We start from the raw sequence: 10,683 nt of genomic DNA, 5'->3' as shown, positions 1-10,683 counted from the left end.
CTCATCCATTACAGAGTTCCTTATAAGCTTTTCACCTAATGGTGTTAGTAATCCCTGATGCATTATTTCAATAGGCTTTGAAAGTGGCAAATTGTCTAATCCTAGCAGTCCTTCTACGTGTATTACCTGGAACTCTTCTGGGCGGAAAACTTTCCCTGATCTATCATGTGGTCACTCTGAGGTGCGGTTCAAGCAGTGCTGGCAAGAAAAATGGTTGATTGTTTTCCCTTGTGTTTATCAGAGTTTCACAGAGATAACCAGCAAGGGTTTCTTTTTCTGTATGATTGTTTTTAGTATTATTTTTTAGTATTCGTATGAGTATATTTTTAACACATTTGTTTTTTCATCCACTGTCTTTCTTTTTCTTTTTTTGAGGCTCAGTTCTTTTTATCTTTGGCCAAAGGGAGCTCCTTCAAATCACTCCTGAGTCCTTTTGATATCATTTCAAGAGTCTTTTATAGCTTTCTTAGTTTCTGACACAAGGTTTTCCTAACTCCTTCTGTGCTTTGCCCCAGACCTGGACTCTGCCATTTCTCCAATGAACCCTGGTTCTTGGCATCTAAAGAGCACAGTCTAGGTGCTGGGGTTACTTAATCATACCAGGCTGGTCTTTGTCTCTTGGCCTTTCAGTGGACGGAGACAGGGTATAATGCTTATTTCTTAACAAAAGGTAAACTATGAGTTTTTACTGCTATTACCCATTTAAATTTGTGGTTACAAGATTTTTACTTAATTTCTTTGATTTTATATTTGAATTACTTTTATGCTGCAAAATCCTGGTTTTTAATGATAGTAACATAATTACCTCTTTGCTTTAACTTTAATCATGTTTATAAAAGTGTGTGTATCGGAATAATAATATCGCTATTACTGTTTACACATACATATATTAATACCACTATTATTAAAACAGTTTTGCCCTCATAATGTATCCCACTAAGGATATACCATCAAATTACTGTGTTTAAAATCACTTAAAATAATTTCTGTCTGTTTGCTTAAGCCACCAATCAGTACTCACTAGTTTGCTTTGTTTTATTTTGCTTTCATTTTAGGGGTTGCTTTTTTTTTTTTTTTTTAAAGAATTTGTTTTTTTTGTTTTATAACCATGTAAAAGTTAAATCGATAAATCAAGAAATATCCAGAGAATTTTAGCTTTTATCTGTGCCCCCCGACCTATTTTCTCCTTTGCTTATGGATAATCTTTTATTTTTAACATTTCTGGTTTATCCTTCCATTGTTTATTTATAATATAAGCAAATGTATATATACATTAGTATAATGCTCATTTCTTAGATAAAATCTAGATATTATATGTACTGTTCTATACCTTGCTTTTTTTTGCTTAACGATATATTCTGGAAACTGTTCCACAGCACCATATTAATATTAAGATATTCCTTTATTTTTTTCAACTGTCGCATTGTACTCCATTGTGCAGACGTTCTATTGCTTGTTAAATCAGTTCTCTGCAGGTGGGCATTTGTGACCTTTCCAGTCTTCTGCTATTTCAAGTAGGGCTATAAGTAATAGTCCTGTACATATGGGGGTTTCATTTGTTGTTGCTTTTTTTGGCTTTATTTGGTTTTCGTTTTTGTTGATATATCTTTAGGATCCATCCCTTGAAGAGGAAGTACTAATAGATCAAAAAGTAGATGCATATGTAATTGTGCTCTGCGTTATTATTTTGTTTTCCTACCAGCAACGTATAAACATGCTTCTTTCCCCACAGCTACACAAACAGGCCATTTTTTGTCAACGTGATAGGTTAACGAAAGTGATGACCTCACAGCAAAATGTCACATCGTGAAAGCTGACTCAGCAAACCATAGATCTTCCCTAACACTGACCTCCACTGATAATTCACAATAAAATAAAGTGAGTAGAAGCAAAGACACAGCATGCTTCTCTGGAGGGACCCCAAACTATCAGATGCAGCTTCCAAATACTATTCCTCTCACCTCCATTGGAACCCCTGTCAGCGTCAAGAGTAAGATGAATAGCGACAGTGTGTGTGACACAAGTGAGCCCAGAGGAAGTTGTTTCTAGTTTGGGGCTTCTGGGTTTTTAGACTCAGTTATGCAGAGAGAGTCTGTGCGACTCAACTTCAACTTTCCAGCCTTCCTTGCTCCACACGTTAATACATTCCAGGAGTTTGTTTATGACAGGCAATCTGGATTGACCAGCTGCATCCTGGTAAAGGTGTTAGAATGTTTAAAAAGAAGTTCATTTGTGGTAAATCCAAGAAGAGGGGCAGGGAGCCCCAGGTCTGCTGTTTTCCTTCGCATTATCTTGGTGATATTGTCCTGAGTCAAGGCGGAGCACCTGGTCTTCTGTTTAAGGTCTATTTGCATTTTCTTCTGTGAACCACCTGTTCAGATTCATTGCTTATTTCTCTAGTTGAACTTTTTTTTTTTAGAAGCTCTTTAGGTCTTAGGGGTATCAATCCTTCGGTATAAGTTGAAAATGTTTTCTCCCTGTTTTGTAATTTATATTTTTACTTTGCTTGGGGTGCAAAAGTTTATATTTAAGTAGTCAAATTAATCAGTCTTTTTCTTTATGGCACCTGGATTTTGAATTATAATAGGGGAAGCTTTCTGCAAACTCAAGTTACAGAGAGATTCATCAACTTAAAAAAAAAATATTTGTGTTGTTTCTTTCTTTCTTTCTTTCTTTTAGACTGTGAGGATTATGCTCAATTTTCTCTTTTTCCTTTTGTAACAATCTAGTTATTTGAACTCCACTTATTAGAATGTCCATCTTTACCCAACTGAGTTGCAATTTTGAATTTATTGCATACTAAATTTTTGCCTATACAGTTGGGTCTATTTCTAGATGATTCTTCTGATTCATTGTTTTTTATGTCCATTCATGCACTGATATCACACCATTTTAAATTTAGAGGCTTTATATATGTTATTATCTGATTGGGCTAGCTATTCTCCACGTCACCATTGCTCTTCTTTTTTAGGGTTTTCCTGACTTTTTTTTTTTGGCTTTTTTTTCTGTCAAGGAATCTGTATAATAAACTTGTCTTGCTCAGAAAAGTGCTTTTGTAGTTTTACTGGGATAATGTTGAATTTATAAGTTAAGTTTGCAGAGAATTGACATTTTTATTAAGTCATATCTTCCTGTGATGCTGTCTTTCCCTTTGTGCATATTAATTTTTGTTTGCCTCAGGGCTATTTTATAGTTTTCTTCATAGTCCTTGAACATTTTTTGTTACATTTATTCCTCGGTATTTTATTCATATGTTCATTTTTATTTCCCTTCTCTTCCACTATACTTTCTACAGTTTATGGTCTTATATCTATGTAAAGGCTATTGGTTTTAGTGTGTTGATTTTACACCTGCTACTTTATTAGGTTATCTTATTATCTGCAGTATTTTCCTGCAGATTTGTTTAGCTTTGTTTTTACAGATAAATATGTCATGTCAAAATAGGGATATCTTTACCCTTTTTTCCCTAATTTTTTGTCCCTCTAATTACTTTTTTTGGTTGTGCCATGGTTGCTTAAATTGTAAGATGAAACAGAAATTGTATTCATCTCATAATTTTTTGTATGTATTAAATGATATAAAATATGTAAAATGATTTGAGCAGTGTCTGAGTTTAATAAAACCAGAATCAATATAATTGCTGTTGCACAATTACTTATTTAATTTGTGTGTGTGCGCATATATATATATATATGCACACACACATGTATATGTGTATATCTATATATATCTCCATGTGTTTGATGAAGCATTTCAGGGATAAGCAATTTTTTCTAATAGCAAACATTTGCACGTCTGCAATTTGGAATTATGTGAGTTACAGTCACTGTCTGAAAAGATCAGTATTTATAAAATTTTGATCATGTGTCACCATCATAATTTCTGCCATAATCTGTGTATCATACCACTTCTAGTTTTATTTCTTTACTATTTTTCTTTAAATGAAAAAAATTTCTCTTTTTTCCTTTAAATGTATATGTAAATATATATATATAAACATGCATATTCTACACGTAATGTATCTTTATATCTCTCTCTCTATGTTACACCTATTAAAATAAAGGCATTACGTTTTTTAAAAGCTTAACCCCTGAATGCATCTCATATCCCACCTTGTGGGAAACATTAATGAGTTTCTGCTTTAGATAGGAGCCCTCTTTTCACCATCTCGGGGAGCTGACGAGCTTATTTTTAAGGACTTTTTGAGTAGGTTTTATAATCACTCTTAATTACAGCAAGAATATAAATTCTAAAAAGGTGGGATCTTTGGTCTGCTTCACTGATCCATACACGTTCCAGAGTTCATTCATTCATTCATTCATTCAGCTGTTCCATCTCTTTCTTCATGTCCTGCTCTGGAGGTGAGATGGGACTTGTCATAGTGTGTTTTACAGCTATGCTTTATATTAGTGTGCATTCCATAGAAAAAATGGCAGAATTGGGAACTTTGTGTCCCTTCTAGAAAACTCATTAAAAAATAGAGTTGCTTTATTTGCCTCTACTGTGTTTTTAAGAGCTTGTACTCCAAGTGTTTCATTTTGAGACTAGGCCACATCCTTGTTCACATTTTCCACTCATTTCTGGAAGTTTCCCTATAGATTATTTTTGAGTCATGAGGTTTCAAACGTTTGCAGTGGGTAATGCTGATGCTATCACAATATAATTAGAAATATAGAAATGTGGGGTAAAATCCAGCTAGGGTATATTTGGCTTTCGTTAGATCTGCAACTTACATAACCAGCAATAACTCAGTCCCAAATGCTAAATGTTGCCTATAATTAGAAAGGCCCACTTTTATAATTGATGGTTAAAATGACTGTAACTGGTACTTAATGGGCTTCCTTTAGGTATTCTTATAATCAAGAACGTGTAGGCAGCCTGTTTATGCCTTTCAAAGATTCCCCCAAGTTGGTTTTCTTTAAGAAAATAAGGTCACTTTATAAAGCATGATTCTCTTTTGTTCTACTTTGTTAAGTGACATAGTTTGTAAGTTTTCAAAGTGCCATCTGCATTCTATAATTAGAGCAGTATATTTTTCTTCCAAACAGTTGTCAAATTAAGGATCCCAAGGTCTCAAGCATAACTTTTCACAGCATGTGCATAATACTGGAAGCTTCTGTGTGTACCAGTTTTAGACGAGGAGAGGCCATTAGTAGGAAAAACAAGATTAGAAGAGGAAAAAAAAAAGAGCTAGACTTGGGGTAAAAATATGTGAGTTCAAGTCACATGGCTCAACCATTTACTAGCTTGGGGATATCTCTGAATTTCTCTGGCCTTCTGGTTTCTCCTCTGAAAAATGGGAATAATCAGGAAGGTAAGAAAGCTGTCTTAAAGGGAGGAGGGTTCAGTTCAACAAATACTTTCCTGAGTCTCTATCACATGTCAGGACCTTCCTAAGTGTATGTGAGACAGAAAGTAGGGTGAAGGCCTGCCTTTAGGGGGTTTGCAGTCTGTTCTGCATGACTGGGAAACGGAGATAATTACGGTATAATCTAGAGAGAGAGTTGTCAGAATAAACGTGGGTGAGGGACCAAAAGATAAGCTGGTAATCGATTCCTCATTCATTCATTCACCAAATATTGCTTGACTGCTTCTGGTGTGCCAGGGATGGAAGATGCTGGAGATTCACCACTGAACAAAGACAAGGCACGCCATTTCATTTCGGGAGACGGGAATGAGGGCTTCGACGAATAAGAACAAAGTAGGGATAGAGAATGGAGAATGAGATCGGGGTAGGAGATCCAACCCTCTTTCAGATGAGCTGGTTGGAGAGGCCTCTGTAATAAGACGATGCTGGAGCCACGACCTGTGGGAGGTAGAGGATGGACCGTGTGGCAGCCCGGAGCCGGGGTGGGGGGTGTCCGGAGGGGGGGGTGTCCGGGGACAGTAGCAAAGAATGAGAATGCGGCACAGATCCTTTAGGGACCTTTCCAGATTTTACTCTGTGTGTACTGGGGACCACGAGGTGGTTTTAGGCAAAGTGCAACATGATCTGACTTACGTATTTTTAAAAGACCCCTCTGGCTGCTGTGTGGGCGAGGGGATAAGCAGGGGAGAAGGGGAGAAAGTTGGACAGACAGCAGATAACTCTGACTCCCAAAGGAGAGGGTGATTTTATGTCAGGGTGCAATGTAGTGGCCGTGGAGAGGCAACAGGGAGCTAGGAGACGGCTGAGGCAGCCCTCACCCTGTGGCAACGGGGGTGTGGAAGAGAAAGTAACTCCCCTGCGCTGGTCTCCGGAAACGCAGTGCTCTCCGAGGAGAGCGAGAGCTCAGTGACACCAAGGACTAGAGAGCGTGGAAGATGCGGAGGTGGGTTGAGGAACCAGGGGAATCAGGTAACCGTGTAACTGGTTTCCCCCAAAGCACAAGGGTTTGGAAGGGAGGAAAGTACAACGAGATAGAAAAACACAGAACAGTGTGTGGGTGGATGAGAAGCAATTGCCAGGAGGATAGCTGGCCAGAGGGGCTTCCATTTTTTAGTAGCAATAATATATAGCTTGGATGTCACGGCTAATAGATAGAAATTGGGAGTCATGTCTTCATATGACACTAAGGAAGGGAGTTGGCAAAGGCAGCCTCTTGGTAACTGCTAATTAAAAAGTACTTATTTAAAAATTTTCTTACCATGCATAAATCCTTCAATGTGACAATCTCACTTCTAGAAATATACTACCTCAAAGAGTTAAGGATACGTGTGGATATTAACTACAAAAATATATACAGTTTAGCATTATTAATAATATTTAATTCTTGGAGTCAAAGTATCCAGAATATACTGTTAGGTATATTGTGTAGTCACAATAGAATATTATATATTCACTCGCAAGGATGTTGAACAAGGATATTTAATAACGTGGGCAATACTCATGGTGCATTGTTAAGTGATCAAAGCAAGTTAAAAACAATAGTTCTGGGCTTCCCTGGTGGCGCAGTGGTTGAGAATCCGCCTGCCGATGCAGGAGACACGGGTTCGTGCCCTGGTCCGGGAAGATCCCACATGCCGCGGAGCAACTAAGCCCGTGAGCCATGGCCGCTGAGCCTGCGCGTCCGGAGCCTGTGCTCCGCAACGGGAGAGGCCACAACAGTGAGAGGCCCGCATACCACAAAAAAACAAACAAACAAACAAACAAAACCCAATAGTTCTGTAGTATACCATTTACATAATAGGGTCTTCATTATCCGAGATTTCTTTATCTGAACCTTGTGGTTCAGGAGAAAATAAAACGTATTGTGGTATAAAAGTATTGATTAATAAACTGCTTCAAAAAGTAGTCCTTGTATAATATCCCTCCCTGCTCAATACCAGTGTCCCTTGCAGTAGTGTCCTAGTCGGTACAAAGTTGGTTTTTGGATGTTATAAATATCTGAAAATGTCTGTGAATCTGTTTCTGTTTCCTAAATAGGTTTATCTGTGTCATATTTTAGATTCCACATAAAAGTGATATCATATGGTATTTGTGGAGGGCGGCGGGGGAGGGATAGACGGGGAGTTTGGGGTTAGCGGAAGCAAACTATTATATATAGGATGGATAAACAGCAAGGACCTACTATACAGCACAGGGAACTATATTAAATGTCCTGTGATAAACCATGATGGAAAAGAATATGAAAAAGAATATAATGTATAACTGAATCACTTTGCTGTACAGTAGAAATTAACACAACATTGTAAGTCAACAGTACTTCAATAAAAATAAATAAATATCTGAAAACGATCAGAAAAGGGATCACATCTATTGGTTATTATAAAATAACCGATAAAAGAAGATTCTACTACTCACCAATTTCAGTCCCAGAGCAAGATTCTCCATACATTGTGTCTTTCGTGATGTGTGTGGGTTTTTAAAAAAAAAATTATTTATTTATTTATTTATGGCTTTGTTGGGTCTTAAGCTGCCACAGTTCTGAGAATTGGCCTCAAAGAAATGGGAACAAACTGACCCTGGAACTGAAGACTAACAGTACTTGAAACAATCAAGATGACTCTGAACAGGCCACCTCATGACCAATTTCAAGATGACTGTCAGAGCTGACTGTATCGTTTCTGCATGTAGCCCCCTTCCTCTGTCCATAAAAGCTCTTGCCCACTGGTTGTAGGAGGTGGGGAGTCAGCCTTTGGACAGGTGTCTGCCCTCCCCACCGGTTGCCGGCATCCAAAAGAAAGCAAACTTTCCTTTCCACCAATCTTGCCTCCACCAATCTTACCTCTTTAATGGCTTTGGAGGGGCGAGCAGCTAGACCCCGCTTTTGCTTACAGTGGGACTTCCCGGGAAGCACCTAAAGAGCTCAACTCATAAGTACTTTTTTGCCCTTCCTCCTTCTTCCTGGCTGTAGACTTAATGGCTGGAAGAGCAGCAGCCATATTGCTATCATGAGGCAAACTTAAGAATGAAGCCACACACCAGGAACAGCAAAACCAAAAATAGAGGGAAACTAAGACCTTAGAGTCACCATAAAATCCCTAGACTGTTATAGGTTATACTAACATATTTTCTTTTTATAACAGAGTCTTTTCCTTATTCTTATAACCAACAAATTAATAAATTTGTGTTAAACACATACTACCTGCCAAGAACTGTGATAAACATCATGAGAAATGCAGTTTTTCAGATTGCTTGTAAACTGGTAAGATGTTTACAATCCAGTGTGTAGTTTCATTATTTTACTATGTCGGCAGCCAAAGCCTGAATATTGCCAAGAAGTTGTAAAGGACCTAGCCAGATTTCCCCTAGGAAGTTATGGCTATGTATTATTTGCACTTAATATTTGATAAGAATCAAGCCTAAAATACGCTTCTGCAGGACGTCATGGTTCTTAAAAGTCCTTCCTCCACCCCCAAAATACTATTTTCAAATGATAAGGAAAATACACTTTAGATGATTATCCCCGAACTAGTCATTTCCTGTGGAATACATTACTATAGATAGGAAATGTGATTTTGAACCATAAATGTCTTAGAAAAGCTCATATTCTCAAAAAAAGTCATTTATCCAAAAGTCAATGATGTAAACTGTGTTTTCCTACGTGTTTTGTGGGCATTTCTCAGCCTACCATGGTGCCCTTCAATCCCTATGATGTTTTAGCTTCCACAAGGGGCCTGAGTCCTCGTGGGCATAGTTGTCAAGGGAACGTTTGGAATTAAAAACAACCCATCTCCAGGAATTTCTCTGCAAAATTCACAAAGGTTACTTTTAAAGCTGAAAGAATCCCCTCCATACTGTATTTGCAAAAAAAGTTAAGATATAATATTGTTTACAAACTGCTGAATTTCCACAAATAAACATGGGTTTGAGAAAGGCTTGAGGCTTGTTATTTTTTTGTTGCACAGTTCTGCCTTGAGATATTAAATAACTATAGAGTTTTGCTTCTTTAATATCCTGATGATAAAGCATAACACTTATTCATTCACTCCACAAAATAGCTAGATTCCATGCACTCTTCTTGTTGCAAAAGTTATAGCAATTAACGAGATAGAACTCACATCCTAATGAAGAGAGAAAAAAACATTAAATTCCTAAGTAAATAAAGAATGGTAATTGCAGGAAGTTCTATGAAAACAAAAAAATAAAGGAAGAGAGTAATTGGTAGAGACAAATCTTGATAGAATGATAAGAGAGAGTCTTTCCGAAGGAGTGCATTTTAAAATTTATTTTATTTTAATTTATTTATTTTTTAAATTAATTTATTTTTGGCTGTGTTGGGTCTTTTTTTCTGTGCAAGGGCTTTCTCTAGTTGCGGCAAGCGTGGGCCACTCTTTGTCGCGGTGCGCGGGCCTCTCACTATCGCGGCCTCTTCTTGTTGCGGAGCACAGGCTCCAGACGCGCAGGCTCAGTAGTTGTGGCTCACGGGCCTAAGTTGCTCCGCGGCATGTGGGATCTTCGCAGACCAGGGCTCGAACCCGTGTCCCCTGCATTGGCAGGCAGATTCTCAACCACTGCGGCACCAGGGAACCCCAGGAGTGCATTTTATGATCGAATGATAAGCACTAGTGAGCTATGTAAAGATACACTAAGAGAGCATTGCTTGGAGCATTAATAACAGGTAAAAATGCCCAAACATTGGAATGAACTTGACTTGTTCAAGGAGCACAGTGAAAAATGGAGAAATTGATTAATTGGGCTAGAAAGGTACACAGAGATGGAAAGAGGTAGGGTCTTATCAGTCACAAGTAGGATTTGGTGTGTGAGTCTGTTCTGCTGAAGAGGCTGGGGGCAGGAATTTCTAAAATGATTTCTGATTTTGAAAATGCTATTCTGGCTGCTATGTAGAAAATGAATTGAAACAGGGCAAGAGTATAAGCAGGGAAACTGGTTAAGGGACTGTTGCTGTTACATAGGAAAGAGATTGTGGTGGTTTGGTCTGGGGGGGAAGCCGTGAAAATTGTTTGCTTACAGCATGTTAGACATTGCATTTATGCTTCAAGAATATTACAACTAAGAACATTTTGAAAAGGTACTATTACTATTCTTTTTAGGTGAGAAAATTGGAGCTCAGAGAGGTTAAAAAAGTTGCACGTAGTCATATAGTTGGTAAATGGCAGACTCTACAACGAGTAGGTCAAATTTCAAACACTATGCTCTTGAGTTCTGTAATATCAGGACTTCAAGAAAGTAGTTGCTGTAAATGTTCATGGGAGGGATGATGGGAGTGAAGGCCATAGTCTGAGGATGTGAGAGAATTT

This window comes from Kogia breviceps, chromosome 14 (genome assembly GCF_026419965.1).
Source record: "Kogia breviceps isolate mKogBre1 chromosome 14, mKogBre1 haplotype 1, whole genome shotgun sequence".
NCBI classification, from domain to species: Eukaryota; Metazoa; Chordata; class Mammalia; order Artiodactyla; family Physeteridae; genus Kogia; species Kogia breviceps.
This window is presented reverse-complemented; position numbering follows the sequence as displayed.